General features: G+C 39.5%; 1 protein-coding gene across 10 annotated transcripts in view; it reads left to right on the forward strand.

Annotated features, from left to right (window-relative positions):
- Positions 1-19,012, forward strand: part of RERE (arginine-glutamic acid dipeptide repeats) — a 466,306-nt gene that overhangs the window by 132,073 nt on the left and 315,221 nt on the right. The window contains exon 1 of one of the 10 annotated variants that reach the window (XM_063668270.1): positions 16,464-16,719. The exons of the other annotated variants lie outside the window; for them this stretch is intronic. The gene's annotated coding sequence lies outside the window, so the exon portion shown is untranslated. Of the gene's footprint in view, positions 1-16,463; positions 16,720-19,012 lie in introns of those variants that run through there. 10 annotated transcript variants of the gene reach the window in all.

Raw genomic sequence — 19,012 nt, forward strand, 5'->3', positions numbered from 1 at the left:
TGTCTGTAATAGGATAGAGGAGTTATTTATAGCTATCTACAACCAGAAAATTGCTGTTTATTTTAGTCAAAGTGATTCAAGTATGTCTTCATCAAAGGGATAAAGCAGGAATGTCAGAAACTATAAACTTTAGCCAACTAAAGAAGAAAAACAACCAAACCAAAGGCCAAAAACTCCATCCTCAATTCTGCCCTTCATTCTGAAAGAATTCTGAGTCTCTACAAAGTTTATATTCATAAGCTGTCAGAACATACTTAATTTGCTCCATTTTCCATTGAAATTTCAACAAAGAAACTAAAAAAAAAATCAAATTTTTACTTGATAAAACTATTTCTTTAGATTAAAAGCTTGGATTAGATTTTAAAAAAAGCTTGAGAGAAAATTCCTATACGAGGTAGCTCACTCATTTAAAAAGTATACAAATCAATGGTTTCCAGTATATAGCTGTTCCTTGACTTAAGATGGAGTTGTGTCCCAGGAAACCCATCCTAAGTTGAAAATACATGTCAAAAATGAATTTAATTCACCTAACCTACCAAAATCCATAGCTTAGCCTAGCCTGTGTTACACATGCTCAGAACACTTGCTTTAGCCTACAGTTGGGCAAAATCATCTAACATAAATCCTATTATATAAGAAAGTGTTGGATATCTCATGGTATATATGTATGAATGGATGGATGGATGGACAAATGGACAGACAGATGGATGTTTTGCCCAGTGGCACGACCATAGCTCCCATGCTCAAGTGATCCTCCCACCTTAGCTTCTGGAGTAGCTGGGAGGCTACAGGTGTGTGCCACTATGCCTGGCTAATTTTTTAATTTTAATTTTAATTTTTTTTTTTTTTGAGATGGAGTCTTACTCTTTTGCCCAGGCTGCAGTGCAGTGGTGCAATTTTGGCTCACTGCAACCTCCACCTCCCGGGTTCAAGGGATTCTTCTGCCTCAGCCTCCCAAGTAGCTAGGATTACAATAGCAGGTGCTGTGCCCAGCTGATTCTTGTATTTTTAGTAGAGACGGGGTTTCACCATGTTGCCCAGGCTGGTCTTCGACTCCTGAGTTCAGGTCATCCGCCTTTGCCTCCCAAAGTGTTGGGATTACAGGCATGAGCCACCATGCCTGGCCTTAAATTTTTTGTAGAGATAGGGGTCTCATGTTCTCCAGGCTCCTCTCAAACTCGTTGGTTCAAACGATCCTCCTGACTTGGCCTTCCAAAGTGTTGAGATTATAGGTGTTAGTCACTGTGCCCTGAACTGAAAGTGAAAAATGGAATAGTTGTGTGCTTACCTAGAGTATGTTTTCCACTGAATGCGTATCGCTTTTGGACTGTTGTTAACTTGAAAAAATCGTATGTTAGACCCTCTTAAGTTGGGGACCATCTGTGTTCATAGAGTTGTGCAACCAGGACCCTATTATTAGAAATGGATTTTTATATGGCAATTCTTGGTGATAATTGAATGCTGTTAGATAATCTTTTTGTGTAAATTTGTACTTCTGTGAATAAGAATATAACTAAACTAAAACTAAATTTGTACTTCTGTGAATAAGAATATAAGATGTTTTACTTTTGCAATATATAATTGGCTTAAGGCATTAAAACCCTGCTTTTGTTTACCATGGTCTGACATAAGGGAGTTAATTTCAGCCTAAGGTTATTAAATCCTTCAATGACTGATGACTCCCTTCAAGTTATGTACGATGAAGCAATTATGAATATGGTGTGAAAATGGGATGTAATCTCTTTCAACACATTATTTGGAGAAATTACAACTCTCCCCAAGAATTGTATATTCAAATATGTTAGACACTGACCATTTTCAGCAGTTTGTTAAAGAATTTTTTATTTATAGTAGAAAGTCAGAGTCAGCCTTTATGTCTCAGATTTGGTGAGTTTCTTAGTGTTAATTCCCAATTGGTTAATAAACGTCAAATGGGCCCTTAAGGCTCCTGGGCAAGTCCATTCACTTGTGCAGTTTCTTAGATGCCTGTTTCATACATTGTCCTTTTATACTTCCTCCTTGGCTTCGTGGTGGGCTTCCTGCTTACATGAGAAAATCAGAACAGTCTTAAGAGCCCTTCTGCAGACTCTACCACATCTTGCTACCTTCCAGGGCATCCTGTGCTTTCCCCACTGCTTGTGTATAGACCAGCTGTTCAGGGAACTCTCTGAGGCGCCACCCGTGCCCTCTCACATAGTAATTTCCTGTCTCTTATAATGTTGATGTTTCATTCTCCGCTGGATCTTTCCCAGCAGCATACAAACATGCCGCTTTTCTCCAATCTTAAAACAGATACAAACTCCCGTATTTGGATCCCACTTACTCTGCCAGCTGTTGCTGATTTCTCTGCTTCCTTTGCAGCAAAACTTCTCAATAAGAGTTTTCTGTACCCAGATCTCCAGTTCTCCTTTCCTCTTAAATCCATCCGTTGTTGCTCCAGGGAAACTGCCCTTGTGGTGATCACTAAAGCCTCTGCACTGACTGTTCCTTCTGCCTGGGATATGTTTCTCCAAATATCTGTAGCTCACTGTCCCGCTTTCGAGTCTCAGTGAGAGGCCTGCCTTGACCCTCAGTCTCGGCTCTACTTTGTCCTTATTCTGCTCTATTTTCCCCTAGAGTACTTGTCTTCATCACAAACTACATCTTTATTTTATTTTATTTTATTTTTTTTTCGAGACTGAGTTTCGCTCTTGTCGCCTAGGCTGGAGTGCAATGGCATAATCTCAGTTTACTGCAACCGCCACCTCCCGGGTTCAAGTGATCCTCCTGCCTCAGCCTCCCAAGTAGCTGAGATTACAGGCACCCACCACCACACTCAGCTAATTTTTGTATTTTTAGTGGAGATGGGGTTTCACCATGTTGGCCAGGCTGGTCTTGAACTCCTGACCTCAGGTGATCCACCTGCCTTGGCCTCCCAAAGAGCTGGGATTTCAGGCATGAGCCACTGTGCCCGGCTACATCTTTATTTTTGTTGCTTATTGTCTTGTTTCTTCCACCAGAATGTAAAGTCCTGAATGACAGAGAATTTTGACTCTTCGGTTTACTCCTGTGTCTCCAGCACATAATAGGTGTCTGATAAATATTTGTTGAATTTCTACGTAATTCCCTAGGATGCATGGCTTTAAAAATTACCTAAATACAGGCTAGGCACAGTGGCTTACACCGGTAATCCTAGCACTGTGGGAGGCCAAGACGAGCGGATTGCTTGATCCCAGGAGTTCAAGAGCCTTGGGCAACGTGGCAAAACCCCGTCTCTACTAAAAATACAGTAAATTAGCCAGGCATGGTGATGTGCGTCTGTAGTCCCAGCTACTTGAGAGGCTGAGGTGGGAGGATTGCCTGAGCTTGGGAAGTCGAGGCTGCAGTGAGCTGAGATCGTGCCACTGCTCTCCAGCCTGGGTGATGGGTGTGAGACCTTGTTTCAAAAAAAAAAAAAAAAAAAAAAAATTACCTAAATAAAGGGTTTAAAATGTTATCTTTAGTCCAGACCTACTTAGCTGCCTTTCTTGTATCTCCACTCAGAAGATATAGCTCCACTCAGATGTCCAGTAAGCACCTAACATTTAACATGTCTAAATGGAACTCTGATGTTTTTCCCCAAACCACATATCATTGTGGAGTTTTATTTTTAACTTCTTCAGCCAGCAGAATTTTATGCACCAGCGTCTTTTCTTTGGCTTATACATTGTACCACCTGAAAAACCAGCGGTAATTGGAGCAATCTTAGGTTATTTAAATTAGTCTCATTTGGCATCTCTAAAGCAGTCACATTTTTGGACGTTGAAAACGATTCTAAACAGTAGAGTAGCTGGGACTACAGGGGCGTGCCACCACGCTTGGCTAATTTTTATTTTATTTTATTTTATTTTTTGTATTTTTAGTAGAGACAGGGTTTCACCATGTTAGCCAGGATGGTCTAGATCTCCTGACCTTGCGATCCACCCACCTCAGCCTCCTAAAGTGCTGGGATTACAGGCGTGAGCCACCTCACCCGGCCTTAATGGATAAATCTTTATTGTGGATTTCTTAGGATTATTTGTATTTTGTTGTTTTAATACTTGGAAATATGGTTGTAGCTTTCAAAGTAAGGAAGTAATGATAATTGTTATTGAAACTTGGATGACTTTAAAATATTTTACTTACTGTGTACTTAGCAAATATAAAATGCTTCCTGGAAAGCCTTTCTGTGTGTAGTAGGTAAACTGTTGAATCAGGAAATGTGTAGTTTAAAAGTTCCTCTCTATGGAAGCATCAAATTAGTTCTTTAAAATCCAAATTTGGGCTAGGTGTGGTATGTCACTCCTGTAATCCCAGTGCTTTGGGCAGCCTAGAAGAGAGGATTGCTTGAGCCCAGGAGTTGGAGACCACCCTGGGTAACATAGTGAGACCTTGTCTCTACAAAAAATTGAAAAATTAGCTGGGTGTGGTAGCACGTGCCTGTGGTCCCAGTTACTTGGAAGACTGAAGCAGGAGGATTGCTTGAGCCCAGGAGGTTGAGGCTGTAGTGAGCCATGATCGTGCACTGCACTCCAGCCTGGATCACAGAGCGAGATCCTGTCTCAAATGAATGGAATGAATGAATGAATGGATGAATGAGTAAAGGGATTTCCCACCCATCGCTGGTATTTAGCTTCTGGAGGTGACCAATTTGTGTTTCCTGTTTATTGCAATTGCAGGAGGCAAAGATGTTGGTGACAGGAAGGCTTCTCATAGGGAGAGGTGGGTTAACAGCTCATAGGGAGAGGTGGGGTTAACAGCTGATAGGGAGAGGTAGATTAACAGGCATCAGATTATGCTTGGGTTTGATTATCCTTTGTAGGAGCTATACTTTCTATTTCACCAAATACTTTTGAACTTGATTATTGCTTAATTAATCATTCTTGTTTGTTTTTAAATGTCTAGTTGAAATATGTTGGTTTTAAGCCCCCTTTTCCTGTGTCTGATACTTAGTGCTTCTGTAACAGTTGGTAAAATGATTGTATAAGCTTCTGTGTTTCAGCATTGATTCCATCATGTGAGAGGAGGGAGGGGTTTTTTGTTTATGCCCAGGATTTTTTTTTAATGATAAATTATTTCTTCTTTTATGACAGTGGCTTCATGATACTAGCTTTTCTAACAAAATTGCCTATAATTAAAGCGGATGTTTGAAAATGTATTTGGTCATTGAAGCATTCTTTAAAATGAAGGCTTTTTGCACACCTTGAACCATGAAAAATTTGTCATGCTTTAGCATGACTTTAAGTGGAAATTTTGTTTAGTATCTATCTTTAATTACTAAGATCCTTTTGGTGTGCTTTAATGTAATCATTTAAGGCCAGTGGTAAAAACCAAAAAAAAACTGGCATTTAACCTGTGAAGTAGTTTTGTTAACCTGGCTTTGAAGGAAAACCTGTGATGTGAATTTATTTTTTAATTAAGATTAGGTTGTAATATCCCCAGGGAGTTGGTAGCTGTGATTGGTTGATTGATTGATTGATTGATTGATTTGAGACAGAGTTTCGCCCTTGTTGCCTGGGCTGGAGTGCAGTGGTGCCATTTTGGCTCACTGCAACCTCCACCTCCCAGGTTCAAGCGATTCTCCTGCCTCAGCCTCCTGAGTAGCTGAGATTACAGGCATGCACCACCCTGCCCGGCTTATTTTGTGTTTTTAGTAGAGATGGGGTTTCGCCATGTTGGTGAGGTTGGTCTCAAACTCCTGACCTCAGGTGATCTGCCTGCCTTGGCCTCCCAAAGTGCTGGGTTTACAGACCTGAGCCACTGCGCCTGGTCGATTTATTTTTTAAAAACAAAGTCATATAAATGCATATATTTTGTTTTTAATCTCTGCCGTAAATGAATATTTTCTGTGTTTTATACCTTTATTGGTATTCTGTTAAAAGCAGCACCAGTAACTGTGGGGAACAGTTTTCCCTTAGACAGTCTACAGTGGATGGGTTGTAGAATTTCTGTGTGTCTCTGAAGAGGTTTCTGGAAAGGTGTCCCGTCCCTCCCCGTCTTTTCTCTTTAGCAGGGTCCAGCCATTTCATTTCTTTAGTCTTTAAGTAGAATGATTAGATTCTACTAAGTGGTGCCCTTTTATGCCATTCTCAAGCAGAGAATTGGGGAAAAGATGAAGAACAAGTCTGGAGGGAGGAGTGGGATTAAAAGGAAAACAAAAGGGTGAAGGTACATGTGTGGTATAGACTTGTAGGATTCCTGGGAGGATGGCTTGGCATGAGGCTGGGCCTGCATCCTCTCCTCTTTGAATATTCCATTTTTGATGTTATTAATTCTTCAGGCATTTGGCACCTAAAATATGGATAATTTGTAACATTTGTTATATTTGGTTTTTGAAGCTTGATGATTATACTAATAGAATTTTTGAGTTCCATTCTTTCCATTCTTTTTTTTTTTTTTTTTTTGTAAAGACAGTGAGGCAGAGTTGGTAAATTATGGAGTCTAACTTCTGATTCGGGTCTTCGGGCTATACCAATGTTTATTTTACCAAAGCATAGCATTGAGTAGTTTTATTTCCCATCATTGAATCTGTTATCTTCACACTCAGATCCTTGATTGCTCTTTGGATTAAATTAAGGCATGCGAAAGAATCACTTGTCATTTCTAATAAAGACTTGGCTGAAAACCTGATTGAGGCTGGCATACCTGTGAAGTATGAGTCATCACTTGCCTAATTTTTATTCTGCATTATAGTACTAGAGCCGGCATTTCTTGTTAAACATTATTACATGCTTCACATTTCTAGGTATAGAGACATTCGTGAATTAGTATAGTTATTTTTATTTTGTAGATAACAATTTTTACCACCTATACATTGGAAGGCTTATTACCAGTCCCTAGTGGACCTTGAGACATCAAAGAAATCAAGAAATACACTCATAAAACAAGACATGGTCCCAATCATTTTGAGAAAGTTTATGTTGGGTAAAACTGAACTGGACAGATAATTAATGTCATACAACAACAACAGTGCCCATAGGAAAGTTTCATTTAAACAATAAAACAAGTCACATAATATTTTCATAGTACCTCAGAACAGAAATTGGTTGTGTGGTTTAAGCAAATTCAAAGGCTGTGGTATTGATAAAGAGATTTATATTGAAATGTGAAGAAGTTATTGTATCATGGAAAGAAATGAGATAGGATTTAGTTGCAATTATTAGTCATGAAATTATGAAGAATATAGAGCCTGACTTTGTTATAGACAGCCTATAATATAAAGAAGGGAACAAGTCCCATTTCACCTATTACTAAGCAGACTTCATCTCATGATACGACAGAGCTTCGGTACAGGTGTGGGGTAAGCCTGGGTGGAGGAAGGCCAAAATCTGTCACTTAGCCAAAATAGGGTAGGTAGGGTTCAGAGTAAAGGAGATTATGATCAAAATAAGCCCCTAGTCTGATTAGGGCTTTGCATGGTTATGTTGAAATGAGAGTAGAATATACAAAAATATTTCTGGTGTGGAGTTTATTGTACTTAAGTGTTTATTTCTCAAACCCAGAACAAAGTTGGCTTACTATATTTGCCCAGATCTCTCAATATGAATATTAGGATATAAAAGAATCAATTTCCCCTTCCATTCCTGTCCTACTTATTTAATGGCTACTCTTAAAATTTCAACTAAAGATTAAATTTCTTTATTTCTACTGGGATCTGTGGAACTCTATGGTGATTGTATTAGTACCTATTTCAGTTTAATTTCTTTGTTGATTTCTAGTATTATAGATAAATTTCATTTACTTTTTTTGATTTAGTTTAAAACCTGTGATGTAGAACTTAAAGTGTTACCTAATCTCAATTTGTTGAGATGTTTAATAGCACATTTTAATCTGTGGCCAAATTTAGGTATTAATGATTTGAGGTTTCAACTCATATTTTGTATTTACAGGGGAAGTAGAACAATATATATGGAATAATTAAGCTAAGTAAATATTTGCCTTTTGCCATGGTGTTCAGTGTTCTAAAGTCAAATATTTACGATAGAAATGCAAGCTTAGCTAAACTGAAAGCCAGCCATCTTACCTTTTAAGATGAATAGGTATGCTGTGGCTTCTAAAACCTCATTTTCAGAGCTCCTGACAAAAATATTAAAAGAAAGACTCCCTGGTTATTATAAATAATTTAGTATATGAATAGTCCTATATGAGATCCTTATGATTTATTCCTTGTATATAAAATTTCTGATTGGTTTGGTTTGGAGGCGCCTGCACCAGTGAGAAAGTGATAGGAGAATAGTAGCTTATTGTTGGCCGTTTCTCTCCTGCCCCCTGCCCCGTTTGTTTTATTTCTGGATGGTTTCAGTTTGTGTTTTCTGTAAGTTAGAAAAGACAAATGGTTTTAAAAGCCTAGGAAATTTGTTTCCAGGGACCTCCATGGTTTTACATGCTTTCCGACTCCCATTCTCTGGGTCTCCACTCAGGTGGTTGAGCCATTGGACATTTTGACCTGTATTTAGCATTCGTAGAGGGCACTTGGTAATTTCTTTTATTTTTGCAAGTATTCCTGGAAGATTGACCCATATTAGCGGTAAGCAGTTGTCTCAGTCCTGTGTATGTTTACCTGTCTCTTTCTCCCGGGCTATAGTGTTTTCAATTTCCGACTCCCAGTCTGAGCTGAATGTGAACTGTGAAAGGGTGCTCAACTTCTAAATTGGTAAGGTTTATCATACTCCGAAAGGGAGTTGAGGAGGTACAATTCTTTTCCTTTAATCCTAGCTGAGTGCTTTCTTTTCTCTAAAGGATCCATTTAAACATAGATGTTACTTTTCACAGTCTCTCCTTTCTTTTTACCCTGAAGCCCACAGTTCTGATTCTCATGCTTAAGAACTAAGATTTTTCTCAGACTCTTCCTCTGTCTTCCTTCTTTTCCTTTCTTTCCCCCATCCATATGGCATTATGTCCTTGTTCTTGAATTGCTTCTTTCTGTTGTCAGAGTCCTTCTGGAAACATTTTCTATGGAATCCTCTCCATTCAAGCTAGAATTCCAGGCGAGAATTTGCTTTATACACCACACTATGTTTGCTTGCTTTCTCAGATTCAGAAGTGCTTTGGTTAGAAAGGAATAGTTGCCCACATTTTGGCCTCTTCTCATGGCAGATGGCTGACCTTTCCCCTCAGAGATCATTGGTACCTGGACTCAGAGGGCAGAAGGAAGTACTCCAGAGAAATGCAACTTATGCATATACTCAGATGTATTTTTTTTCTTTTAGTGAAGTAATAACCAAAAAATCAGAATGATAATCACTGAACAGGTTTTTCTGGCTTTCTCCATTTTCCACCAGGTGTATAGGAAAAGGACATTGGTGTCATGTGACTGCCTTTCTTGCGTGCACAGAATCTCTTGCACCCCTCCCCGCTACCACCTTCCCCATACATCACTAAGAAAACAGCTATTCCATGATGATAATTTTAAAGGCAGTAGCATAGTGTTGCATTATAGAAAAACGTGTGTAGTTTAAATTTCAGAGAATTTTATAAAACATCCCTGTGCAAGGTCATAAGTTCTTTCCCGTTTCCTCTCTTCCTGTGTATAAGCAGCCTGTGATAATTAACTTGAGTGGCAGATCACACCAGTGAAGTTCTCAGGGAGCGCTTGGAGATATTTCAATCATTCTTGAAAAATAAGTGATTGAAAACATGTGCTCCTAAAAGCTCTAGTTTTGTAGAAAACAGAACTCTGCCATCATCCTGTATTATAAATACAGAGGTAATTTATTGATTTTGCAGAAATTGAAGTTTTGTTTTTATTATGAAGAAAAATGTGCAGACTTCTACCTACCCACATGACAATTGCATAGGGTTGGGAAATCCTCTGAGGGCAGGTGGACTTAAATTGTATCCAGGCTGTCATTACATATAGCCTGTCTGCCAGAGACTCTAGGCCCTGATTTCAGAGTGATGGTATAATATGTTGAGTGAGTCAGAGAAGATCAGTGTGGAAAGGGGAATTTATAAAGGAAGAGTGCTGACGGTGTAAGATAATGGAACCTGTGATTCTAAAACTTGGCAGATGTGACTATGTTAGATAAAGGTATAGTGGAAAAAAATGGTTTCTTGCTCTTTTTTCCTCGGGTCACGTTGTGTAAATTGCTGAAGAAATGGAAGAATAAAGCCTTAGATTGCTATGGGACTGTCTCACTGTCTTTTCTAAGAAGAATTGTAATCTGTTGCCTTTGTGAGAGTCAAAGATAAAGTCCCCTGGGTTCATGTTTATGCATATTCTTGTACTTAAGGCTATTAGAGTTGATTAAAAGAGAGTGACTTATTGAGGAAATGAGAATCTTAATATTTTTACTTAACATACGTGTAGCTTTAGGTCAGCACTATGGAATAGAACTTTCAGTGGCAATGGAAATGTTCTGTGTCTGTGCTGTCCAGTGTGGTAGCTGCTAGCCACATGTAGCTAGTAAGCACCTGAAATGTGGCTAGTGTGACCTAGAAAGTACATTTTTAAAATTTTATTTAATTCTAATTTATTTAAATAGCCATGTAGATAGTGACTACTATACTGGACAGCATGGTCCTAGATTAAAGTTCTGAAGTGGGTCACATGGCTATAAGAGGAATAATACCTGAGAGCATTCTCTTATGTCTGGACATTTTGTGGTTTTGTGGACACATGATTATTTCTACATTTTTTCTTTAGAGAAAGTTGTAATGGAAAGGGGAATGTAAAGACTATTAGCATGTGAGATGGACAGTTATAATTTACTTTTTGTATTTTTATTTTTATTTTTTTTTGAGATGGAGTCTCGCTCTGTTGCCCAGGCTAGAGTGCAGTGGTGCGATCTCGGCTCGCTGCAACCTCTGCCTTGCAGGTTCAATCGATTCGGTTCCTGATTCTCCTGCCTCAGCTTCCCAAGTAGCTGGGACTACAGGCGCGTGCCACCATGCCTGGATAATTTTTTTTTTGTATTTTTAGTAGAGATGGGGTTTCACCATGTTAGCCAGGATGGTTTTGATCTCCTGACCTCGGGATTGCCCACCTTGGCCTCCCAAAATGCTAGGATTACAGGCGTGAGCTACCGCGTCCGGCCCCATAATTTAATTTTTAAAACAAAAAGACCCAAAAGTCGCCTGTTTTTTTTAAGTATTTAAGAAAAACATTAGTGAAAACCATATTGTTTTTACTTAAGATTCTGTGCCCTTTGATTATAAAAGAGGAAAGCTTGTTAGTGAATAATGAGAAATGAAATCTAATAAATTGATTTTATTCATGACCAAATATTTCATTACTTTCAGAGGTAAATGTGGCACAGTTGCTGTTCTCGTGGATCTGAACAGAAACCAGGAGACCATGCTTCAGCAGCCTGAGAAGGGTTGGCTTGGGAAACCAGGCTTCCAGAGGGCTTCCTGGCTTCCAGAGGGCTTCCTGGCTTCCAGAGGGCTGAGGGCCCTTTGGAGAGGGATATGAGGAGTCAAGGCAGGCTTCTTGAGTAGAACAAACAACTCTTCCTGTTAAGCAATACAAACAAATAGTTTTTCTGGGACCAGATTGATGTGTTTTAGATACTGTTTTCTGCAAAATGTTGATTGCTTGCCTCTGTGCTGTGGGATTCTAAAGATGTGAATAACATGGTTTGTCATCAGCAGTGTTGAGGTTTATTGAGCATCTTGTATCTGCTAGCATTGTGTGGATTGGTAAGTTTACATGGATTATTTTGCTTATTCCTCACAACTCCATGAGATACGTCATATTATTATCTTCATTTTGTCAGTGAAGAAACTGAAGTCTGGACAGAGAAATTGACTAGCTCATGTTTACAAAGCTAGCAAGGACAAGGGTGTGTTCAAGGGTGAGGGGAGATGATACGTGAAACATATGAATTAGCGAATAATAAGGTTTTTACATTATTCTTATGTGTTAGAATGCTAACCTGTAAAGTACTGACTGTGCGATTACAAAAGGAATTAAGGAACGGCATGGCATGGGTTGGAAGCATCAACAATTTCTTTTCTTTTTTTTTTTTTGAGACGGAGACTCACTCTGTCGCCCAGGCTGGAGAGTGCAGCTCACTGCAACCTCCACCTCCCGGGTTCAAGCAATTCTGCCTCAGCCTCCCAAATAGCTGGGATTACAGGCACGTGTCACCACGCCTGACTAATTTTGTATTTTTAGTAGAGACAGGGTTTTACCATGTTGGCCAGGCTGGTCTCGAACTCTTGATCTCAGGGGATCCACCTGCCTTGGCCTCCCATACTGCTGGGATTACAGACGTGAGCCACTGTGCCCAGCCAAATTACTTTTCTGACACTTGAAGTGGATGTGAATGGTGTGCATTTATCAAAAACCTGTTGGGCTACTGGCAAGGACAGCATGAGCAAAGGTGAAAGGGTGAGCTCAAGCACAGGGGATCTGTAGAGAAGGCTTGTATTGGAGAGTCAAGGGGGAGGCTGTTTAGGGAGGACTGGAGGAGTGGTTTCTTGAAGGAGGAAATTGGGCCTGACATGATTTTTCTTCGTAAGTTTTTGAATGAAGATATTAAAAACTGAGACAAATGTAGGTGGCATTTGCAGAGAGCAAATGCCTCATTGTCTAGGACAAATGAGGGCGCTTTGAATGGAGAAAAAGATTCACAGAACTGCCTCAGATGTTTTCCTCCAGTTCAAGTTAGTGACCAGCAATAATTGCCCTATTTGGTACTCATCCCTGTGGGTGGTTGGGACTCCCTGGGGACCACAGAGAGCTTCTGCCTTTGTCCCTAGTTTGGAGCCTGGGTTGTGATGAGGACTCATTGAGGGCAGAGATACTTTTGCCTTGGGACCCTAAGGTGGTTTTAGAAATTAACAGTCTCTTTTTCCTTGAGTTTCCAGTATTCCTTCTTGGTAGTTTAGTTTATGAACATTTTGATTGAATGTCACACTTGGGAGGTAACACCTCTCTCATTGCTGTCAGGTTCTTTTTTTTTTATGTAAAAAAATATGTGACTTACTTTAGTCCTTCAGCTTGCCATTTAAGAATGTTTTGTGACAGAATCATTCTTTACATGGTTCTTCATCTGAGCTGAGTCTCTAACGTGAAAAGAAAGGCCAGTTGGGCTATTTTGGATTACTTTTCTGAAACCCCATCAGTAGATAAGGCACATGTTGATGTGACAGATGTCAGATTCCCACCGAGAACGCCTAAGATAGTTAAGTGCAGTTAAATTGTAAGATTTGTGTTATTCTTATCTGTGACTCACATCCTATTCTAAGGAAGAGACTTGGCATTGATCATTTATAAGTTTTGTAATGTGGAGATGAATGACACTGGGAAATTTACTGTGGGTATTTAATTTTGTTGATTACTAACTTGTTGAACAGTTTTCTTACATATAGACTTCATAGACCCTTTATATGGTAATATATAGTGTAAACCTTAAGAGTCCAGGTTGAGGATCTTAAATCCAAAAATATGATATCTGAAATGCTTCAAAATTCAAAACTTTTTGGGTGCTAAGATGATGCTCAAAAGAAATGCTCATTGGACCATTTCAGATTTTGTGATTTGAGATGCTCAACCAGTAAGTATAATACAAGTATTCCAAAATCTGAAAATACCTAAAATTTGAAACAGCTCTGGTCCCAAGCATTTCAAATAAGGGATATTCAACCTGTATGTATGTATGTATGTATGTATGTATGTATGTATGTATGTTATTTTGATTCGGAGTTTCGCTCTTGTCGCCCAGGCTGGAGTGCAGTGGTGTGATCTCAGTTCACTGCAACCTCTGCCTCTCGGGTTCAAGCGATTCTCCTTCCTCAGCTTCCCAAGTAGCTGGGATTACAGGTGCCCGCCAACACACCTGGCTAATCCTCCCGAGTAGCTGGGACTACAGGTGCTTGCCACCACACCTGGCTAATTTTTGTATTTTTGTATTATTATTTTTTTTTTTGTAGAGATGGGGTTTTGCGACGTTGCCCAGGTTGGTCTTGAACTCCTGGGCTTAAGCAATTCTGCCAACCTTGGCCTCCCAAAGTGTTGGGATTACAGGCATGAGCCACCACTCTGGGCCTTTTCTACACAATTCTAATACTGTCTGATATTCTAAAAATGCTTTTTATCTATACCATATCATGTCATTTGTTTATTTAAACTATATCAAAAGTGACAGGCCTATATATAGGGAAGAAAGCAGCACATATCATAACCAGCTGATTTAAAAAAAAACACTGTAATTTACCAGTTGCTGAAAATGGCACGTCTCTAGGCAGTTAGTCATATTGTTAGTCACTTCAGAATGTGCAAGGTAAAGCAGGGAGGAGAGAAAAGAGAGGGATCTGTGCATTCCCCCAGGGCCCCATGGATTTGATCAAATTAACTAATCAGAAGTAGCAGTTTTTCGACTGAAAGCTTTTGAGAAGACCGCTGTTTGCTGAAGTGAGAAAGGGGATTTCTCTGGAGAATGCTGTTGTAACTGTGTGCTCCATTTACATTTCAGCCTCTCAGGTTGCATTTGTCAGTTGCTTTTGGGATTTATGTTCTCTGGTAGTGTATATTGCCTTTTTTCCAGGTGATCTGAAGGGTCGCTAGAGACTAGAGTTCTTCAGTATATGCTTACATTGGGCACCAAACTGAGCTTCTGATATTTTTGTGGTTGTGGAGTATGAAATGATTACTTTGCTTGTAAAATGAAGTATGAGTATGTAAAATGGAGTATGAAATGCGTATTTTTCCTTGACAACAAAATTGAGGAAGTTTGTCAAGTCAACATTGGGGCACTTGACTTTAAACAGTTGGAATACAGACCTTATTTAATCTAGCAGTTGCTCTACTGTCTTTATTTTACACTATATGAGATGGAAGCTTAGAAAGAAATAGCTGTGTGGTATTGATTAAGCCTTGCCAACACAAGACCAGTACAAGTGTTGTTGGGAGATCTGCTGGCTTGCGGAAGAAATGGAGTCTCTGCCTCCTTCAGTCCTGCTTGGTGTTATCATAGTTATTGTTTGTATGTGTGATCCTATTCAGTTATTTTCATATTTAAGAAAACTTATTTGGTAAACCTCTGAAGACGTAGCTGTTTTTTTGTTTTTTGTTTTTTTATCCTGAAAAAGAAGTATGTATTACTTTCCTTCTGATGATAATGTCCAGGTCCATAAATCAAAGGCTCTGTTTTAGCCTTGTGATATTTAACAGGCCTGTGTTAATAATTTATAAATGTCAAGATGAGGCCTCTCTTAGGCCATTGATCTATGGAAAAAGCTGCAACTTTGCACATATTATTTAACGAAAGCTTGCATTTTACGTTTGCTATAGATTTAATTTGGGTATGTTTTGTTATAAATGGGAGCTAAATAATACCAAAGAATAAATATTACAATTTTAATAATTTGAATATCTTTTAATATGAAAATATTTATTTTTGAGATAGGTCTTATTCTGTTGCCCAGGCTGGAGTGCAGTGGTACAATTATGGCTCACTGTTGCCTCAACCTCCCAGGCTCAATGAGCCTCCCACCTCAGCCTCTAGAGTAGCTGGGATTATAAGCCTTTGCCACCAGGTGTGCAGCTGAATTTGTGTAGTTTTTGTAGAGATGAGATTTGGCCATGATCTCAAACTCCTGGGCTCGAGTGATCTACCTGCCTTGGCTCCCAGAGTGCTGCGATTACAGGCATGAGCCACTGCGCCAGCCAAAAAATATTATAGCATTAAGCTTTTTCACTCCATTTTTTAAAGAAACACGATGCTTGACTTTTTCTTATTTTGGCACTTCTCTTTTGGAGCCCTTTTTTTATTTCACAAATAAATGCTTTTCTCAGTAATGACCTTCTTTCCAAGATCTTGACAGATGCTTGCTTTAGAGGGGAATCGTATTTATGTTGAAAACCCATGAAGTAGACTTGAAGACATTCTCTTTTTTATTCCCAGGTAGGCATTGTCAGGGGGTATGAATTTTTATTAGAGAATATGTTACATGCTAAACAGGACTGGAGTGTATTGTCTGTGATATGGGATCATTAGATCATCTTTGAGAGCTTGTTGTAATAAATTAAGCTCCTGGCTGGGCACGGTGGCTCACGCCTGTAATTCCAGCACTTTGGGAGGCCGAGGTGGGTGGATCACCTGAGGTCAGGAGTTTGAGACCAGCCTGGCCAACATGGTGAAACCCTGTCTGTACTAAAAATACAAGAATTAGCCGGGTGTGGTGGCGGGCGCCTGTAATCCCAGCTACTCGATAGGCTGAGGCAGCAGAATTGCTTGAACCTGGGAGGTGGAGGTTGCAGTGAGCCGAGATCATGCCATTGAACTGCCTGGGTGATGAGAGTAAAACTCCGTCTCAAAATAAATAAATAAATCGATCAATTAGGCTCCTCTCAATGATAAAGATTATTTTATTCTTGAATGTATGGCTGTTTTCCTTATCAGGAGGGTAGAAATGAAAACCTTTTCTTCCCTCCATCTGATTCTAGTCATTCTGTCCTCCAATTCTAATTACTGCTGATTAAATATTTAAAGAGCTTTGTTTGTTTGTTTGTTTTGCAGATAGAATTGGTATTTTACCCTGAGCAAATAGTATTAAAGATTTTTGTTTGGTTGTAAACATCTGATACAAGGATGCTGGCATATTCTTGAGTTTTTTTTTGTTGTTGCTGTTGCTGCATGGAGACGCTGTAAACTGTGAAGTTACAATAAGATTGACATATTGATTGAGTCCAGAAGCCAAGTATATCTGAGGCTGAATAACCATAAAGGTTATTGTTGACACCTGCAGTGGTAATTTTAAGTGACGTTTTTGAAGGTATGCGCCATTCTTTGCTTTTTCATAGTTTCCTTTTTCCACTTGCAGTGAGGAAATTTGTTTGCACAGGAGTGGATAGAAAGTGGTGGAATAATACTGCATTTTTTCCAGTTGCTGGAAGCATCTTTCCTGTCATTAGCCAGAATTTGATAATTTGATCTCTTTAAATTAGATTTCCAGGCTGAGCATGATGGCTCACACCTGTAGCCCAGGATTTTGGGAGGCCATGGTGTGAGGATTGCTTGAGTTCAGGAGTTTGAGACTAGCCTGGGAAACCTAGCAAGATCCCTACTCTACAGAAATTAAGGAAACTTAGCCAGGTGTGGTGATATGTACCTGTAGTCCCAGCTACTCTGGAGGCAAAGGTGGGAGGATTGCTTGAGCCTAGGATGTCGAGGCTGCAGTGAGCCATTATCATGCCTCGGCATCCCAGCCTGGGTGACAGAGAGAGACCCTGACTCAAAAAAACAAACAAAAAATATATTTCCAGAGTGAGATTCTTCTTTTTTTGTTTTTAAAAATTATTTATTTTTTGTGGAGATGGGAGCTCACTATGTTGCCCAGGCTGGTCTCAAACTTCTGGCCTGTAGTGATCCTCCTGCCTCAGCCTCCCAAAGTGCTAGATAGAATTTTAGGGATGAGCCACCACGCCCGGCTGAGAAGTTTTTTCTAAATCTAGCAGCTTTCCCCTTTCTCTTACAAATGTAATCATATATTTCTCATGATAATGCTCACAGATTTTGGATCTAGTTTTACCTTTTCATATCAATTACTTTAAAACAGTGTGCCTTCCTGAGACATATAAATGTTGCTCTATTTGAATTATTTCGGATTCAAATTGTGGTACCAGCTAAACATCACTAGCGAACCCATTAAATTTCATTTTTTCTACAGTTGAACTTTGTTTTAAATTCATATAAGTAGTCACTACATGTTTTCTTTTTCTCTTTTCACATGGACATTAAAAATTTTAATTTAGGCCCTCAAAAATGTTAAGAAAGCTAATTTTTAAATCTGATAACTCTTTTTAAAATTAATTTACAAGGCAAGAATCTTTCAAATAGTGTTTCCTTCCTTAATTCATTAGCCCAGAAGGGCCTGGCGAAAGTCATTTGGACAGCTGGTGTATTTCCCTGTGAAACAGCAGGGGGAGGTGTTCCCATCCTATGTGTCTTCTAGTGTGGAAACCAGCCAGGAAGGACTTAAGCAGTCTGGATTTTATTAAATGCAGCATTTGGTAACATCATTAATACAGAATTTGTCCATAGGCAACCATTACCTATGTAGAGGGCTTCTCTGTGAATAAAAAAGTGTATCGTTTTCAGAGCGTGGTCATGTACAGTCTTTCCATCATTCTACCATTGCAGCTTCATTGGCAGTTCGCAGAACGTTTTTGGCCTGTCCATAATGTTCACTCCAAAGCATTCTTTGCCATCTTGAATATTTCATCCCTAGTAGTTTGTTTTGATACCATCCAGCCCCATGGTTATTAGTACTTGTGCGCTGAGGACTCCTAGCTTTAGGTCTAGCCCAGAGCTTTCTGACCACTCAACACATACATCTTAATACATTCCAACAGAATTCCCAGTTTTTGTTCTCTTTCCATGTCAGTAAATGACTGTAGTTGCTTGAATTTAAACCTTATTGTCTTCCTTGGCTCTCCTTTTTTCTCACACCACATGCGCTCTGTCAGCATAAAACTCTGTCAGTTTCTGAGGGCTAGAATCTGACCACTGCTTAACACCTTCACTACTACGACCTTGCCTGAGTTGTTTCCTAATCGTAGAGGAGCCAGAGGGAGTCTGTTAAAATGTACCTCAGATTGTTACTTCTCTATGCAAAACTCCACCATGGCTTTTCCCTTATTTGAGTAAGTACTGAGCTATCTCTCTGGCTCCAACTCTTCTTGCCCTCACTGCTTCAGCCACCATGTCCCTTTGCTGTTGCTTGGACATGCCAGGCATGTCCATGCCTGAGTCAGAGCTTTGTGCTTGCTTTTCTCTCTGCCCAGAATGCTTTCCCCCACTTTAACCATGTAACTTGCACCTTGCTTCGTTTAGGTCCAGTGATCCCTTGCCAGTGATTACCTTAAATTGATGACCTCTCCATGCCCATTGCCCAGCTTTATTTTTTTTCTATAGCACATCTTATGGCCAACTTATAGACTGTGTCTGTAGTAATCTACTTGTTTGTTTATTGTCTGCTCTCTCCCCCACTAGATTGTAATCTCTCTGAGGTTAGAGATTGTGTGTGTTCTGGACATAGCTCCTAGGCCACCTAGTATGAACTCAGT

This window comes from Pongo pygmaeus, chromosome 1 (assembly GCF_028885625.2).
Source record: "Pongo pygmaeus isolate AG05252 chromosome 1, NHGRI_mPonPyg2-v2.0_pri, whole genome shotgun sequence".
Classification (NCBI taxonomy): domain Eukaryota; kingdom Metazoa; phylum Chordata; class Mammalia; order Primates; family Hominidae; genus Pongo; species Pongo pygmaeus.